Source organism: Solanum tuberosum, unplaced genomic scaffold (assembly GCF_000226075.1).
Source record: "Solanum tuberosum cultivar DM 1-3 516 R44 unplaced genomic scaffold, SolTub_3.0 scf00366, whole genome shotgun sequence".
Taxonomy (NCBI): domain Eukaryota; kingdom Viridiplantae; phylum Streptophyta; class Magnoliopsida; order Solanales; family Solanaceae; genus Solanum; species Solanum tuberosum.
In genome coordinates, this window is record NW_006239289.1 from 79,712 (window position 1) to 98,471 (window position 18,760).

At 34.3% G+C, this 18,760-nt stretch overlaps 1 long non-coding RNA gene across 1 annotated transcript; it reads right to left on the reverse strand.

The window, feature by feature from the left end:
• Window positions 1–15,526: 15,526 nt before the first annotated feature.
• Window positions 15,527–18,432, reverse strand: LOC102595722 (uncharacterized). Its single transcript, XR_368439.2, has 2 exons — window positions 18,138–18,432; window positions 15,527–15,693 (listed from the first exon to the last, which is right to left on the reverse strand). It is a non-coding gene; the product is annotated as an uncharacterized lncRNA (long non-coding RNA).
• Between the last annotated feature and the right edge of the window lie 328 nt (window positions 18,433–18,760).

Below are 18,760 nucleotides of genomic sequence, written 5' to 3' on the forward strand. Positions count from 1 at the left end.
GACCCAGGATTTTCACAAAGTGGGTTCAAGATATAAAAATATACCTAATATTATTTGTAATTACATATCTGACTATACTAAACAATGTTAATACATTTGAAAAAAAAATTACATTGACTTATGAGTGAGACGGTAAATAACAAGATGGACGAAAAACTAGGCTTCAATATAAACTAAGAAAATAAAAGAATATTATGAATGATTTCTCTTCATTCAACATTTAACAAATAAAAACAAAATATTAAACAAAATAATTATAACCTTAATTTCAGAATCGAATACATAGAAATATACCTAATATTATTTGTAATTTTTTGTTGATTTTAGAATGATAAGGGATTTTTTAGTTGAAGAAATAAAAAATAACCACAATAATCATATATGTATATATAAAGACTAGAATCAAGAGCGAAAAACATTCAACAAAGAAGGAGACAAAAGGGTTTTTAAAATTGAGAATAATAGGGATTGGTGCCTTTTTGGTTGAGTTTTTTAAAAGAAAAAAAATTAAAAACAGAAAGGACAAAAGTTGTTGACTATTGAACTTTTAATTGTAAAAGTAAAAAATTGTTCTATGTGTGTGAACATTTTATATATCAAAAAAACAAATTAAATCACTCGGCTAAAATGTGGCAGTGGGGATTCGATCCCGGGTTGGCTGGGAAAATTGAACCCCCTCAACCACTCAGCTAAGCTTCAGACATGTGTTAGTGGGGTTCAAAATTTAATATATACATATAAAATTTTAAAAATTGATTAAATATACATATATATACAGTGTTATTTTTCAACGAAGTGGGTTCATATGAACCCACTTGAACCACTGTAGGTCCGACCCTGTCCATTAGTTTATTGCTTTGTATTCTCTCACAGGTACATTTCAAGCTCAAAAAGAGTTATACTTGGACTAGTTAACTAGCTTCTCTACTGTTCTTTTGTTTTCATTGGTTTTGTTTTGTTTCAGTTTGTTGTGTTAGTGAAATTGGTAATTTCAAGTGTGTGATATATTTGTTTTCTGGTAACTACTTGCAAACATCAATAATTGCTCTTAAATGGTAATGTGGATATCAAAACAACTAAATACAAGCTTCTTATGGCTGTTAGTGTATGTCATTGCAATTTGTGGGGCAGTCTTGCAGTCTTGTGTTGTATAAGCTGGTGACTTATCTATAGCTAGTTGTATCTCACTGACCATAATTAGGATCTTTTCTGTATGAGGTGGGCATAGCTACATAATTAGGTTTCTTTACCTTGAGGTTTATTTGAGAACCACACTATTATACCGAATAAAATGTGTTGCTAGTTACTTATTTTCATCTATACTTGATTAATGATAGGAGCAAAAATTGAGAAGGCCGGTGTGCCGAAGTGAAGTTGTATTGTCAACTTTACTAAAAAAGAATGGCAATTATGTGAATGAAGAAGGGAAGATTTTAGTTGTAAGTTTCAAATACTTGTCTATTTTTGTGACAGTCTTCATATAGAAATGATATGTCTTGTTTTGTTTCGAATGTATTTCTCTTAAAAATCTTCTTTAAGTTGTGTAACTTTATCCTACACATGGTTCAAAAAAGTTTTTAGACTAAAGCTATTTGATAGTTGCATTATATATTTTATTAGATGTCAAAGTTTATGGTATAGCAACATGTTGCTTGAATTTTAGTAGTACCATGTAAGTATAAGAAATTTTTTTCCTTCTCTGCATCTTTTTTGTATGCAGGTGTCCTTTTCATGGCTCATTCCACTTTTGAAATGTGTGACACCAACATCTGCTTGTTGACTACACCTGTGGTATCAATATATGACCCATTGACAATATTTCAAGCCCTCCAATTTTCTTTGGTGTGTAGAAAATAACAGTAGGAAAACCTAAAAACATACACAACAAATCATTGAATTTTAAAATTGTTAGATTAGGTCTTAGGCCTAACTCACATCCCAAAAGCTAGCTCAAAGGGAGGAGGATTGCCCAAGCCTTATACTGAGTCCACCTATCTCATTAACCACCGATGTGGACTTTTATCATTCTTTAACACCCCACCTCACGCCCAGTGCTTAGCATCTGGTGCGTGGGCAATTTTTGCTTTTTGGGGCCCCAACATCGGGTGAGACGGGCCCTGCTCTGATACCATGTTAGATTAATTCTTAGGTCTAACTCACACCCCAAAAACTAGCTCAAAGGGATGAGGATTGCCCAAGCCTTATAAGGAGTCCACCCATCTCATTAACCACCGATGTGGAACTTTTGTTATTCTTTAACAAAAGTCTAATGTTTAGAAAAAGCTAGACACAAATAAGTCCAACTCCTATTTAGACATGCTAAACACAATAGTTTCTTGGAAAATTCGGCATATAGAATCATCCAGTCCCATTGGCATTCACCCATTAATAAATTTCACCACTTAATTTTTTTTTATTAGTTCTAATAAGTGCAGGACAGGAGATGCTTTAATTTTGCAATACTTGCTAATGAGTTGATTAACAATTCATTAATAACAATGTTGGTACGTCTCTCTCATGTCTTCTATTTTATTTGTAGTATAAAATATTGGAGCATCTACCTGAAGATCAAGAACATGCTGCTACTTTAGGTGTTCCGTTGAAGATATTGGCTCATCCCAATGACGCCATTGGAAAAGTGTATGGAGTTGTACATTCTGGTCGTGTGCGTGGTATAGGTGGTAATGTTTGTCCTTCAACTGTTTTTGGGATGCCTAGACATTCAATTAGTCATGCAAATGTTGGTAGTTTTAGTAATATGTCTCATCAACGTGTTGAAGACCTAGAGAAACATGTAGAAACTTTAGAAGAGAAGCTGACTGGATATAAAGAGACCAAGGAAAAGCTTAGGAAACCAAGAAACAACTTGCACAAAATGAGAATCACTTGAAAACTCTTCATAGGTTCTTACAAGCCAAATTTGATAATGAATTGCCTAGTTTCAACATAGATTCTTCTTAATTTATATTATATATATCTATACACATATGGTGTTGCTTCAACTTTTTGCATTTTGATTACACTAGCAGTAATTTTTACTATCTTTATTGATGAAACTCACATTTTGTTTTAATATGTATGATGAATAGATCATTAAAGTAATGTTTGTGCATTTATCACTGTATTAGAACCAGTTCATTGCAGAGATTTAATTGCATTTTTTTTTTAAAACTGTACACAGTTGCAACGGTTCAGCCGTGGCTAATCTTAAAATAAATCTGAAAAATACGCAAAGTACCTACATTTTATTAGCCACATATTCTGGCATGGCTAATTAGAAATTATAAATATAATTTATTTTTCAGACAAATAACTTTACCTAGGAATAAAGCGTGGCTAAATTTTAGACCAACCGTGGCTAAATAAATGTTACCACGAGTGTAAAAACCGTGGCGAATCTACTCGCGACACCCCGTCTTGGGCACACTACCAACCGTGGCCAATTGACTGTGGCCAAAGTGTATTAGCCACGGTTTATGTATGATTTAGCCACGGTTTTGGGCGTGGCTAATGCGCGTGTTTTTATAACCATGTGGCGTCCATGTGGCATTTAACACAGACATGGATACTTCCGTTAACTAGAAGGGTAGGTGTGGCCCAATAGTTTGACGGAAAGGGTATTTTTTAGCTAAAATATAGTTTAAGGGTAGTTTTGACCCTTTTTCCTATAATAAAACTCGAAATAACGAATTGATACAAACATAAAATATAATGAACTTTAAAAAATTATACAAAATATATTATACAAATTACATTATATAAATTATATTATACAAAAATCCAAAAACTACACGTTTATACAAACTTTAAAAATTTATACACAAAAAGATTGAATGTATATGATGACAAAACTAAAACCAAAGGAAATCATCGTCATATACAAATACAAATCATCGTATACAAATACAAATCAAACAAAGAATTGTTAGTTTCGAATCATACAAATGTGGAGAATTATACATATACAAACGTGACTAATTATACAAACTCGAAGTCAGCTCACGTAATTAATGGTTAATGTTAATCACAAGTGATAATTACAGCAAACTATAGCTATGATGAGTAATTAAGTAGTAAAAGTTTGTTCAACTGCGTAATTTTTCCTAATTAATAAAGAAGGATTGGGGACATGCCACTCACTTTTAAAAATAATAATAATAGTATATAATTAATAAAGAAGGATTGGGCCAGGCTAGTGGCTAATGCTCACAGTGAGGTTGAAACCCTTAACGCAATGGACAATTTTTACACTGCTGCAATCTATTTCTTGTTTAAGAAGTTCAAAATTTGTATATCTATATAAATATAGAAAAATTATCTTATATATATCGAGTAATTTTTTGTCAAGGGGGCTCGAGTGAACCTTCTCCCGTCCCTCTAGATCCGTCCCTGAGTGTCACAATGAAATTTTTAGCAAGGGGTTCAAAATATAAAGATCTAAACATACAAAGAGGTCATATGGTTTCAATATCTTTTATATATAAGTTTTAAAAAGAAAATTAACCTTATCTTTTATTCAAGTAGTTAACCAAAGAGGGCATCTCGTATGTTGATGAATAAAAATCTTTTACTCAAGCAGTTAAGCACACATATTGGAAAAAAGCCATGACAAAGGAAATTTCAATTTTGTAAGCACCCATACTTGAACTTTACAAATTTTACCTCCAGGTAAATGAGCTATAGATTCAAAATAAGTCTATAAAGTGAAGTAAAAATCTGATGGAAGTATTGAGCGCTACAAGGCACATTCGGTAGCGAAAGGATACACTCAAATTGAAGGGGTTGATTTTCATGAAACATTTGCACCTATTGCAAAACTTGTCATTGTTCGTTGTCTATTAGCGGTTGGTGCGGCTCGAAATTGGAAACTTGATCAATTAGACGTCAACAATGCTTTTTTACATGGAGATTTGCATAAGGAAGTTTACATGAAGATTCCACAAGGTTATGTCAAACAGAGGGGGGAAAGTGTATGTCGATTACAAAAATCGTTGTATGGCATTTGTCAAGCATCTCGAAATTGATATAATAAATTCATTACTTCTTTACTTTCTCTTGGTTATCAGCTATCAATGTAGACTATTTCTTGCATACATTGTCCCATCTTGGAGGTTCCTTTGTAGTTGTTCTTATATATATAGATGATCGTATTATCACGGGAAATGATTTTGATAGCATATCCAAGTTGAAAGAGCATTTAAAAGCAAAATTTCATATCAAGGATCTTGGAAAGCTCAAATATTTTCTTGGCATTGAAGTGACAAGGTCACCAACATGCATTGTACTAAGCAACGTAAGTATGCACTTGATATTTTAGGAGAGAGTAAACTTGTAGGCTGCAAGACAGCGAGTTCCCCTATGGAGCAACAACATAAGCTTTCTTTTGATTCTGGAGAAATTTGTCATGATCTAGGGCAATATCATCGTCTTGTCGGACGCTTGCTTTAACTCACCATCACTCTTCTAGTTATTAGCTACATTGTTCATGTACTTAGCCAATTTATGCATGCACCAAGGTAACCTCATCTGAAAGCTGCTTATAAAATCTTACACTATCTCAAAGGAAATCCAGGTCAATGGATTCGATTCCCTTCGAATAACTCACTATCTATAAAAGCTTATTGTGATACGATTTGGTTAGGGTGTCCTATGACACGTCGATCAACTACATGATATATTGTGTTTCTCGAAAAATTACCTATTTTTTGGAGAACTAAGAAACAAACGGTGATGTCTCGTTCCTCCGTTGAAGCAAAATATAGAGCTATATCAACTACTACTAGTGAGATTGTTTGGTTGCTTCAGCTTCTACAGGATCTTCAAGTAAAACATGCAATACATTTTTCTCTCTTTTGTGATAACCAAACTGCTATCCATATCATCGCCAATCATGTTTCTCATGAATGTACCAAGCACATAAGATAGATTGTCACTTTATTTGATAATATGTATAATCAAAGATAATTATGACTCATCATATCTCTTCACATAACCAATCGACTGTTATACTCACAAAGGCTTTTGGTTATGACCAGTTTCATAAGTTGTTAAGTTGGGCATTTCCACAATTCATGCTCCAACTTGAAGGGGAGTATTGAAAGATCTTATGTGATTGCACAGTCAAAGGGATATGTTTCTTTAGATATATAAATCAAATTATTTGTAATTAAATGTAAAGATATGTTTCCTTAGTTATAGAGCTGATAGAACTTGTATATGACATTGAGAGGTATTATCAATGAAAGTAGTTCACTCGGGTAATCTTATTTTACATAGGTGTCATATGTTTACATGGTATCAGAGCTAGGACCATCTCAGTTTGGACTCTCGGTCCACGCTCCAGTTGGGCCTGAGCATGAAGGGGGGAGGGTGTTAGAGTGGGTAAAAATTCCACATTGGTTGAGGAGTGAACTGGTGATTTCCTTATATGGATTTAAACAATCCTCCCCTCATGAGCTAGCTTTTGAGGTTGAGTTAGGCGCATGTGTCATATCTTTACACGGTATATGAAAGGAGACATTTTTGGATCATTTTTAATGCATTTTGGATATTTTTGACCTTTTTCATTAATTTTATAATACATCAATGAGACTTCCTCTCACTTTCCGCCTCTCTCGTCTCTCTCTCTATATATCCACCCGTGAATATCTTAATGAATTTTCATCCTCCTAGTATACTAGTCAAGTGTTGGCCAATACAATCACGCCTATTATTCTTTTGGAAATAATTCAATGACCAAACGCATAATTTAAATTTCAATATCAATTTTTTAAAATAAAAAGGAAAAGGAATTACAATATAATATGTTGAAGTCTCATGAACTGTATTATTATACACGCTTGCAACAATTTATTCAAACGTGTTTACATAAATAGTATTAATTTATCATAATTAATTTATAAATTAAGCTGATAATGTGTATTAATTAATTATAGTTTAGTGACAATTAGTATAGTGTGAATCACATGAAATGCTTCCTAATTCATATTTTATTAGATAGTATAAATTATAATGTCACGCCATTGTACTCCAAAAAAAAAAAAGTGACACCATAACATTTGGAGTGAGAGTCAAACGTGATGTGCGGCTGCTCCCCACGATTCCATGCCCATCACGTTGAAACAATGGATTATAGAGGTGAACTCATTACGATTGAGCCAAGTGCAGAGGCGGATCTAGAGGATATTGACGCAATTCAAATGAATTTTCTCGATAAAAAATATATAGTTTATATAAGGTTTTTTTTTTTAATTAATGTTATGTATAAATTTTGAACCTTCTCTATATAAGATTATAAGATTAGAAGTTGGATTAATGATTTAGGAGGTTTAAAATTTACTCTTCAAGTATTTTTACATTTTTTTTTTTTTTTGAACCTCCTTAATGAAAATCTAAATGCACTCAAATACCTATATGTTATTGAATTGTTTCAACTCTTGAAAAATAGAGTTTCAAAATTCTTTAGAACATTAATATTTGTTTTTTTTCCATATATCTAAATCTCGATGAGCCAATTATTACCCCAAGATATACCTATATGAATTGAAAGTAGCAGATATTCGATGAAATAGCGGTATAAATTCAAGTTTGCCCCGGAGAGACATTTAACATATGTTGATATTTTTTTTATTTAGTGTCATTTAACAAACATATTATCTTGTATTAAAACTAATTCAGTCAAAACTGCACTGCCACTGCCTCTTACTCTCTTAGTATTTGTTTGACTATTAGTATTGCAAGCCATCAGAATTCACTTCCGCAACAAATCATGTTTATCATTTTTTCACTTTCACGTTTGACCATTAAAATTTTCACTAATATAAAGTCACAACTCATATGTTTAGTTAAATGTCTTGAACATATATTTAATTCTTTTAAAATATGTTCATTATTAGTTTATCTTATAACTTTTTGCCTTAAATTTTGTAGATTTTTTCGAACCTCGGTAAAGACACTGCTCATGAGACAATCCAAAGTATTGTTGAGACACATTAGATTTTTAACGGTACTTGACTCATTCAATATATGTTCAATATTAGTTTAACTTAATATTTATTTTCGGTTAGACACCAATAGACCGCTCAAGATTCCGTTAGGAAAAGGGTTGGATTTTCAATTATACTCAGTACTAGTTTAACTTATAAGTACTTATTTTTAGCTTATATTGTGCAGCTTCTTTCGAGTGAGAATAATCATAGTGACTTTGTTTGAACCCCATCTGAACTAGAGCCTCAGTTAGCTTCATATTCCATTGTCTAGGAGTTTGCTTTAAACCATATAAAGATTTGTGTAGTTTGCAGACCTTTTGACACTCCCCCTGTCTAGCAAACCCACTAGGAATTACCATGTATACTTCCTCTTGTCACCATTGAGAAAGGCATTGTGGACATCCATTTGATAGATGTACCAACACCTAGAGGCAGCAAGAGCCACCACTGATTGCACAATCACCATTTTTGCTACTGGACTAAAGGTTTCCCCATAATCCAGCCCTTCTTGTTGACTAAAACCTTTAGCTATCAGCCTGACCTTAAACCTCTCAACCTCTCATGAGGCTAGAAATTTTATCTTATAAATCCATTTGCAGCCTATGGGCTTCTTGCCAGGTGGTAAGTCAACTATGCTCCAGGTTTTGTTACTCTCTAGAGCTGCAATTTCCAACTCCATAGCTTTGACCCATGCAGGATCAGTAGCAGCCTCTTTAAAGGACACTGGTTCAGTAAAAGCTGAGTAGGCTTTCAAGACTTGTCTGTATGCCGGAGACAAGTGATCATAGGAAATCTGATTGGCCAGTGAATAGGTACAAGTATTGCTCTTAGACTTTGTGACAAAATTTTGCAACCACAAAGGTGGTTTACTTGATCTGGCTGATCTCCTAGAGGGTACACCAATAGTAGATGGAAGAGAAACAGGAACCACAGGGTCAGACATAACTAGTATAGCATCAGGTGAAGATGAACTAGAGCTCATAGGAGGCACATCAGTGGTCTCAGTGTGAGAGGGCATACACTCAGAAGCACTTAGAGCATACTCAACCACTGGAAACATTGGATTTGTAGAGGCATGTAGATGTTTAAAAGGGAGTATATCTTCCTGAAATACCACATGTCTATTAACAAAGAAAGAATGACCATGAATATCATATAGAATGTAACCCTTTTGTGTGGAGGAGTAGCCAATGAATACAACAAGAATGGCTCTTGATGAAAACTTATCAGGTATTTTAGGACAAGCAGCATAGCACTAACAGCCAAACACCTTATATGAGATAAAGCAGGAGAATGTAGATACAATTTTTCAAATGAGGACTTATAGTCCAGTAACTTGGAGGGAAGTCTATTTAAGATATACATAGCAGTGGTGACACATTCACCCCAATACCTTAGAGGTATAGATGCCTGAAACCTTAGAGATCTGGCCATAGCAAGAACAATTTTGTGTTTTCTTTCAGCAATACCATTCTGCTGTGGTGTATACACACAAGTACTCTGATGTATAATGCCCATTTCACACATAAGAGTTTGAAAGTCTTTACTGAAGAACTCACAGCCATTGTCAGTCCTGAATGTTTTGACAGTAGTAGAGAAAACATTTTGTACTTGAAGAAGAAAGTGTTTGATTATAACAATGGTGTCAGCTTTAGAAGTAACTAAGAAAATCCAAGTGTATCTACTATAGTCATCCACAATAGTAACAAAGAACCTCTTCCCATTATGAGTGGGCCCTTTGTAAGGACCCCAAAGATCACATGCAAGAGTTCAAATACAGCCTTGGACTTATGAGTACTTAAAGCAAAAGGAAGTTTAGTCTGCTTGGCTATAGGACATACAGTACAATGAGACTGATATTTATTACTTAAGTATCTAAGAGACTCATGCTTTTTATTACATCAATAGGAGCATGTCCTAATCTCTTGTGCCAGATGTTACTAGATTCAGTCTTTACAGAATTAGCATGTGTTCTACTATCATTAACCAGCTAGGTGGTCCTTCATTTAGTATGTAAAGGCCATGCTCTTCCTTACCAATCCCCTTCACTTAACCAGTGGAGAGGTCCTAGAAAACACAAAAGTCAGAGAAGAATCCTACCATACACTGTAATTCCTTAGTGATCTTAGAGACTGAGAGTAAATTAAACTTGAACTCAGGAAGAAATAGGACATTTGATTTAGACTGATCTTTGAACACTCTAGTATTGCCAATATGAGATACTGACACAGCTTTACCATTTGGTAAGTGAACTCTACTCGCAATATGATCAGAGGCCTTGTTAGTTTTGTCAAGTACATCAAGATTAGAAGTGATATGATGAGAGGCTCCAGTATCTATTATTCATTTTCTACTTGCATAAGTACAAGACAGAGCGGTAGGAGAACTACTTGTATCAGCAGTTGCTATATTGACAGATGATTCAATGATAGGTTCACCACCAAGTTTTGAGAGTAGTTGAAGAATTTGATGATACTGATCTTTAGTAAAAAATGCTCCATTAGGTGAACCTGCAACATGTACTATATGGTTGTTGGAGTTTGTTCTGATTTCTTGTCCAGGCTCATTTGGCGCTGCTACCTGATTTGCATACACACTAGGTTTCCTCATAGATTTGAAGTTTGTAGGATAGCGAACAATTCTATAACATTGATCCCTGGAATGACCTCTGCACCCACAGTGTTCACATATGAGAAGATGTTTCTTAGCCTTGTATCCACCTCTTGAGTTGCTTGCATAACCTCCACCTGAAGTACTAGCACCACTATATCCCCCACCAGATCCACCAGGAAAAGGACCTTTAGAAGTTCTTGCACCACTTGTGTAGGTGTTACTTTTATGAGAATATAATGTTGTGCCTTCAATGAGCCCTGAGCTAGTGGAAACAGAACTAGCCAGAGTCCTCTGACTCTCTTGATCAATGAGCAATGCATAAGCCTTGTTAAGAATAGGAATAGGGCTCATCATGAGTATTTGGCTCCTAGGAGGGGAGTAGGACTCATTCAATCCCATTAAGAACTGCAATAGCCTCTGATAATCACAATGTTCCCCAAATTTCTTTGACTCGGGACAAGGACAACTAGGACATGGCATAAGAGAATCATATTCATCCCATATGTCTCTTAACCTAGAGTGATATTCAGCAATAGACATAGTACCCTAAACTAATGTATGAATCTCTCTATGCAATTGAAAGATTCTCGATCCATTAACTGTATCAAACCTTTCTCTTAGATCCAACCAAACTTTGTGTGCATCAGATGCATACACAACAAAACTCAGAAGTCCTGGCCTTACTGCATTCATAATCCAACTTAACACTACTGCATTACACTTCTCCCACTGATCATGCAATAATGGTTTAAACATAGATTTAGGAAACCTTCCATCTACGAAACCTAACTTGCTTTTCCCAACTAAACCAATCCTAAATGACCTACTCCACAGAGCTTAGTTCTCTGAACCTATTAACTGAAGAGAGATTAGAGAACTACCTAGAGTGTCTGTGTGTTGAAGAAATAGTGGATGATTGTGATCAATCACTGGAAATGTGACTGGGCTCATAACTCCATTTCCATTTCCAGTGCTAGTACCTTTAGCTGCCATTCCATTCGTCATTTGAGCTAGCTTAACTTTTGATGCTTCCTTTCAATTCACCTTTAACAGATGGTGAATCTGAGCACCTGATAGTTGCTGCTATGAACTTAGAATTCTAAGGTCGAGTGCTCTGATACCATGAAAACTCCATGAATGGAGGTTGGTTCTTAGATCAATTTACAGAGAGAATAGAAGAGAAAGAGAAATTGTATTGAATTATGTTACATTGAATTTGTACCACTATGCCTTTTATACTTGTATAATAGTTCACAGTTACAAAAATATCTAAAACTATTTTGTAACTAACTATTGCCAGCTCAACATTCTGTTTAGCTGACTACACTTACGGTTTAGCTAACTCAACCATTCAGCTTGTTAACTCTATGCACTAGTTAACAGATTCCAAGGCTATTCTCAAATGTGGAGTTTTGATTGGCCAAAAAAGGTATGTCCATGCACTTTTTTTTGCTTTCGAAGTGGATAATCGATTTTGATTGAACATTTTGAATAATTCAGGAAGAAAAAACTCTTGGTTCCATGGTCATTTTGTGGACGATTTGGACGGAAAGTAATTATTGTATTTTTTAAAGGCAAACATAGCAACTTAGCCTTAAACAAATTTGTATTTCTTTGCTAGCGTTTAGAGCAGCATGGCCTTCGTATATGATGTAGATTCCATGATAGATATGATCAGTGCTTTCCACAGTGTGCATCATCTTAGTGTTGTTTTACCATTTTCAAGTGACTTCTCTTGTAGGTATAGAGACTAAGGTTTGGTTAATTATTTATGAGCTATAAACGATCCTGACCTGACTTGAATTCAGATGGTTATATAATGGTGTAAAATAAATATTTTTTTATGGCTATACCTGGTGAGGTTGTGATGCTTTTGTAGCTGACTTGTCTGTAGCTTCATGTCACCCTTCATCACTTAGTGCTTTTGTACCTAAATCTTGTGATTACACTTCCATTCGAGGATATTGATTGCTGACATATTGATCAAATGGAGGATCAACATGGAACCAGAGTGTGAACTTTGTAGAACTACTGATGAAAGCAGAGACCATTTGTTCGTTTTATGCAACTATACTCTCAACATGTGGGCAAGGCTATTTAAGTGGATCGAAAAATCAATAGTCACTTCCCAAACTTGGGAACCGTATGTAGATTGGGCAACGCATAATGGAAGAGAAAGATCATAAAGTGCAAGACTTCTCAGAATGGTCTTTACTTAAGCAATGTTTGCCATCTGGCTAGAGAGAAACTTGAGTTGCAATTAGTTACATCGTGTATGCAATTAGTTTTAAGTTGATGAATCATGAATACATTATGTATGCAATTAGTTTTAAGTTGTTGAATGATGAATACATATAGCTACTTGACTTAGCTGTCACCAATGTTTAACTTCTTATTGAATTGTAATTTTTTTTCTATCTATTTCCAACATTAACCACTGTTCTACAACTTCTTCTTGCTTTATTTTTTATATACTTACTGCATAGTTGACACACATTTTTTACTTTCTTCTTTCATCTTCTTTACTAGAGAGATGCGAAGTTCGTCATCGTTTATGTTGTGGTCATTAACTTAACTCATATTTTAATTATTATAGGATAAAATTGTGAGTATTGACATGAATGATCATCGTGATCATATTTTTGGATGGATGAATAAGTTATGGAACAAATGAAAATGATACTTGCATGCGACTTATGTGAAGAATAAGCCAATTGTACAGGCTCTTAAGTATATTCCAAAGGAAGTAGACAAGAAGGAATGTGAGTGGTTAGTTAAGGAACATTTTTCTTCCAATTTTTTTTAGGTATGCCTAGTGATTTAATAGTCTATTTTGTCAAAGCTTCCATTTCACAGCTCATTGTAATATTTTAGAGGCCAAATGATCTGGTGGACCCTTATACTTGTATGCGTTTGTATTGTGAACCCTTTTACTTAATCATTTGTCAACTGAACTCTTAACTCAATCAAAATGAGCATTTTAAACCCCTTCAACCATGTGTGTAGCTCACTCTCCTTTACATAAATGACATGTCATATCCACATCAGATATATTAATGCCATGTCATAATTATTTTTAAAATTATTAATCAAAATTGTTTAATTAAAGGTAAAATAATAGAAATTTAATTATATTCTTTTAAAAGGTAAAAGCCTATTACAATTTCTTCCATTCCCACTTTGTTCACGTGAACCAAGCCGTCGCCGTCGTAGCCATTTTTGCCGTCAAAGGGACTCATATTCCTTCCGCCTTCATCATCACCATTTTCCTTTCCTCCTCCAACCTCCACAAAACCAACAACCTAAGCCACCACATCAGATCTAGCCGAACACCATCACCATTTTCGCCTTCATCTCCACCTCACATCATCACCATTTTCACCGCCATGATTAGATCCTCGCACCCTCACTCACTTTGTTATCCTCTCTCACTCTCCCTCCACTGCATATGAGTGGTGTCCGGCGAGCACCACCAGCGCCGCTCTCTCCCTTCGTCGGTGATTAGTGGACTCAAGGAGGTGTCCAAGATCATCTAAATAGATGAAATAGCTTCTGGAAAAGAAAGTAAAAGGGGTTGGGTAGGGATGGATATGGCTGAAAGGAGGTGTTATGGGTGAAGAAGAAGGTTTTTTTAATTAATGGTTTTAAAAAATTATCTTTTATAATTTTTAATATTTTTCAAGTAAAAAGCTCCTCACTCGCCTTAATAGGCGTGTAGTTACGCATTTTTGCCAACTCAGATATCTACCGCCACATAAGCCTGGTGAATGGTCAGAGGGTTTGTCAAATTGTGTTTTGTTGAGTTTAAGGGTTCAATTGACAAACAGGTAAGTAAAAGGATTTATAATACAAATCCATACAACTACAAGTGTCCACCAGACCATTTTGCCTATTTTAGATATAAAACTTTCAAGGGATAAGGCACAAGTACCCCTATACTATGACCGAAATCTCTGAGACACACCTTAACTAAACTAAGGTCCCATTACCCCCTGAACTTTTTTTTTTTGTAATTTTGTACACATTTTGTCTTACGTGGCACACTCCGTGACTCCACGCAATTGAGGCACGTGGAAAATATTTGGATGCCACGTAAGCCAAAAAGGTGCACAAAATTACAAAAAAATGGGTTCAGTGGTGTAATAGAACCTTAGTTTAGTTAAGGTGTGTCTATGAGATTTCGGTCATAATCTAGGGAGGTACTTGTACATTTTCCCAACTTTCAAGTTGCAATGTTCCACTTTAGCTTTTGTCTTTTAAGATTTAGTTTCGTAGATTTGTGTCAAATAGAATGGATGGTGTTGTGGGGTACTACAAGAAACCAGTCTTTTAGCGGCTACAAATCTCGCCACAATAGCCCAATAAGTCGCAACTGAATATATGTAGTGGCGACAATAGCGCCATGGCAAGTACTTTAATAACTAAAAGTTTTTTGTGACGACTCTCTTAAGTCGTCACAAAATATTATATTTGTGGCGACTTTTCTTGCTGCAAAAACTGAACAAACACGCCACAAAAGAAGATTCCACCAAGTGTTGCTCCATAAATCGCCACTAAAAATTGACTTTCAGTGGCGACTAGGATCGCCACAGAGGCATTAAATATTTAGTGGCAACCTTTGTCGCCACTGTATACGACTTTCAGTGGCAACATTGCATGCCACAATTGCGATATACATTTAGTGGCAGCTCTTATCGCCACAATAGCATCTGTTTTAGGGGCGACTTTTGTTGCCACTGAACTTATTAAATATTTAGCGGCAAGTCAGATTGCCACTAAAACCTATTTTTCAACAATTACAATATCCAATATTTTAATTAATTTTCATGGCCACCTAAATTCTGATATTAATATACATGTTCATTTCAATAAATTGCTTACAAATATTTAAAAGCATCCAATATATATTTAATAAACACAAATAATTCTCAAGTTGAATAATTCGAATACTTTCATGATAAAAAAAAATGTCAATTAAATGTACTACACAATAGTATATTATTCAATGTCATTGTACATATGTAATAAAAAAACAGTGAAGGTCTTCAAACTTATCCTTCTTCAATACTATTTGTGTTCTACAATCTTGTTCCTGTAATTACGAGTAAACGAATAGGATTTACTTTGACAATTCTTATAATAAATACTAAAATAAAAGAGGTAACCTTGAAATAGAAGATTGCAAAACATTTAAGAAAGCAAAGGGACATGACTAAGGCCGATGAAATGTGCACAACATAGTTTTATCCTACCATACTAAGCTCAATTCATAAAAATTAACAAATGTATTTAGCAGGAGGATCAAAGTGGAGCAACTAAATAACTAAAGTCCAATACCCAAACATGAGAACTTAAATAAAACTCAATTCATTAACAAACAACATACCCAATGTTATTAATACCACAAGTGAGGTTTGGGGAGGATTGTGTTTATGCAGTCCATACTCCTACTTGAAAAGTAAAGAGGTTATTTTTGATAGAGAATCACATCATGAACCACATTATTTTGACAAAGGAGTTCATGCATATTTTTTTTATAGGTTTCATCATAACTTTGTTAATAATACACAAGACAAAGGAATTCCCAATTATATCAATATTTCTTTTGATAATGAGTAAATCCCTAGAGGAAATGTTAACACATCTATTTATTCCAAAAGTAGAGTAGATCTGGAAAATGAGCTTGGCCACTTCTTTAGTAGAAGTGCATGGACTTTGGAGTTCATGTTGAAGCTACATTGTTTGGTATAAGATGTTGCCATGTCATAGCTACGTAAAATGTAAATACATACTTAAATGCAATAAAAAACAACAACCATGTTCCTTTCTACTAGTAACTTTTTTTAATAAGGTAAATTTACTTTTTAGTAGTATTGTCATTGAGTAGTTGCACAAACAGGTCATCTGCAGTACCAAGTATTTGACCCTTGACCTTTATTTCACAATTTAGATATGTCTTACAAATTTCTAAAGCTGACATAGTTAACTTGGATTCGTATTGTCTTAATCCTGAACCTTTAATGAATTTTTTATTAACAGTTAACCTAGTACCTAATTCCAGTGTTCTGGTGGTAAAATTATTTTAAAAAGGGACCTAGCTACATGCATACAACAGAATGGAAATTGAAATTTCATACTCCAATCTAACTAGTTTGACATTAAGGCATAACTAATACTGTTCTTGTGAAAAAAGTTAGTTGGAGAAAAAATTATACGGAAACATCATCTAGGAACTTGAAAGTTTTCCTACGGAAACCTCTAGCAAAATCATTTGTCTAAATTTCTGATAAGATAATCTAACATAAGAAAAATTAACAGTCTAGAAAGTCCTTCACTGCATTATAAACTTCCTCACATCTATCCGTTTATTAAATTTGTAAAACCATTGCAGAGCTTTGATCGTTGAACCTTTAATTGACAAAATCTTCCTCACATAGGTGAAAACTAACTAGTACCAAGCTTCAAACAGTTATGATGCACATCCATCTTCAAGCAAAGCATAAAGCTATAAAGAGGCAAATATTGAAGCTCGACAAGTAATTCAATATGCATTCATCTTCTAAGGAATTCGGGCAGAATAGAACTCGACAAACTGCTAAAATGAGTGTATGCCAACCTTGCCCCAACTTCAATGGTAGAGAGGATATTTCCAATAGACCCTCAACAAGATTAGTATCCATATCAGCCTAACAGAGACTCATATTACATCCATTACACAAAAGACTAGGCACACATGAAGTATAGAAAATACCTGAATGCATTTCAGAAAATGCTTAAGCCATTCGAACATATATAGACTAAGGCAGTAACTTAAGCTGCAAAGAACTATCAGGTTTACTAACATATAGAGACTTAGATAGAAACTTAAATCTACAAAGAACTATCACCTTTGAATTTAAAATACTTCGGCATAGCACTAACAACTAAAATAGAAGCAGTTTCACAGTAAATAATCTAGGCTTGTAGCCGACAAAAGAAAGGAATCAAAATTGTAAAGAAGCATTTCTAAAGCAATGTGAATGAAAGATTATCGAACTTCAAAGTTTGTCCCTTTATATGATAAGAGGTATCGTATTTATAGTGAAAAATAAGACTCGACACACAATATTCTATTTTAGGCGAGTTAACATTAATCAAAATAAATTCAAAAAATCAAAAGCATTTCCCTTTTTTTTTTGAAGAAACAAAATTCATAGATTGACAAGTACGACATTAGGAATTCAAAAATTGGGGCTTTCCTTTTATCACACTTCGACAACAAGAGAATATGAAACACTGTGATAATGTTATAGAAACAAACATTTAAATCATGTAACTCAACTAGTATTGAAACAGATTAAAACTACTTAATCAGACTTGTTCTTCTGCTACAATCTCTACACTTAGCAGCAGTAGCCTCACAAAGCCACAGAAACATCAACAGTTCGATAAGGGGATCTAATTTTTGATCTTTAAGGTAACAAAACTAGCACATAAGCTCAAGAACCATAAAATAATGAGAAGTGACAAACAAAATAGGATATGAAGCCAACATACCAGCATTGCGTGATGTGAGAAAATCCTACAGATCCTTAAACTTCTTCATTAAGAGCTTCGACGCAATAATGAAGCCCATATATCTTCAAATCCAAGCCCTAACCCAAATATAAACACCTTATTTTCATCCAAATACATAGATCTCAAATTTCGTATAAAGTAGAAAACAATTACAAACACAAATTAAAGCACAGGGATATGAAACCTAAAGCCTTTAAAAAAAATAGAAAACTACGAGATCTAATAGATTGTTGATGCAAAAAATTCTAGATTTCTTAATTAATATTCATACGAAGAAAAGTACCTAAAGAAGAAGGAAAAGTGAGATTGATTGAATTTAAGGGAAATGTTGATTTGCAGAGCTAATACTATGGAGAAGAGGAAAACACTTAATAGTAAAGTTGGGGTTGTGTGAGGTTCTAGAATAGCTCGTTACCCTAGTTATAGCTCGTTGAAATGGAACTTCAGCACAGAACAAAAGTTATTTTGAGTTATTTAAAATAAAAAGTAAAAACGATCATATTGTTGTAAAGCAAATATGGATGCCATGTGGCCCCAAACAATTTGGGGACTTACATCACTTGTAATAGTGTAAAGCCAAGGCTCATGCCATGTGGGACTAA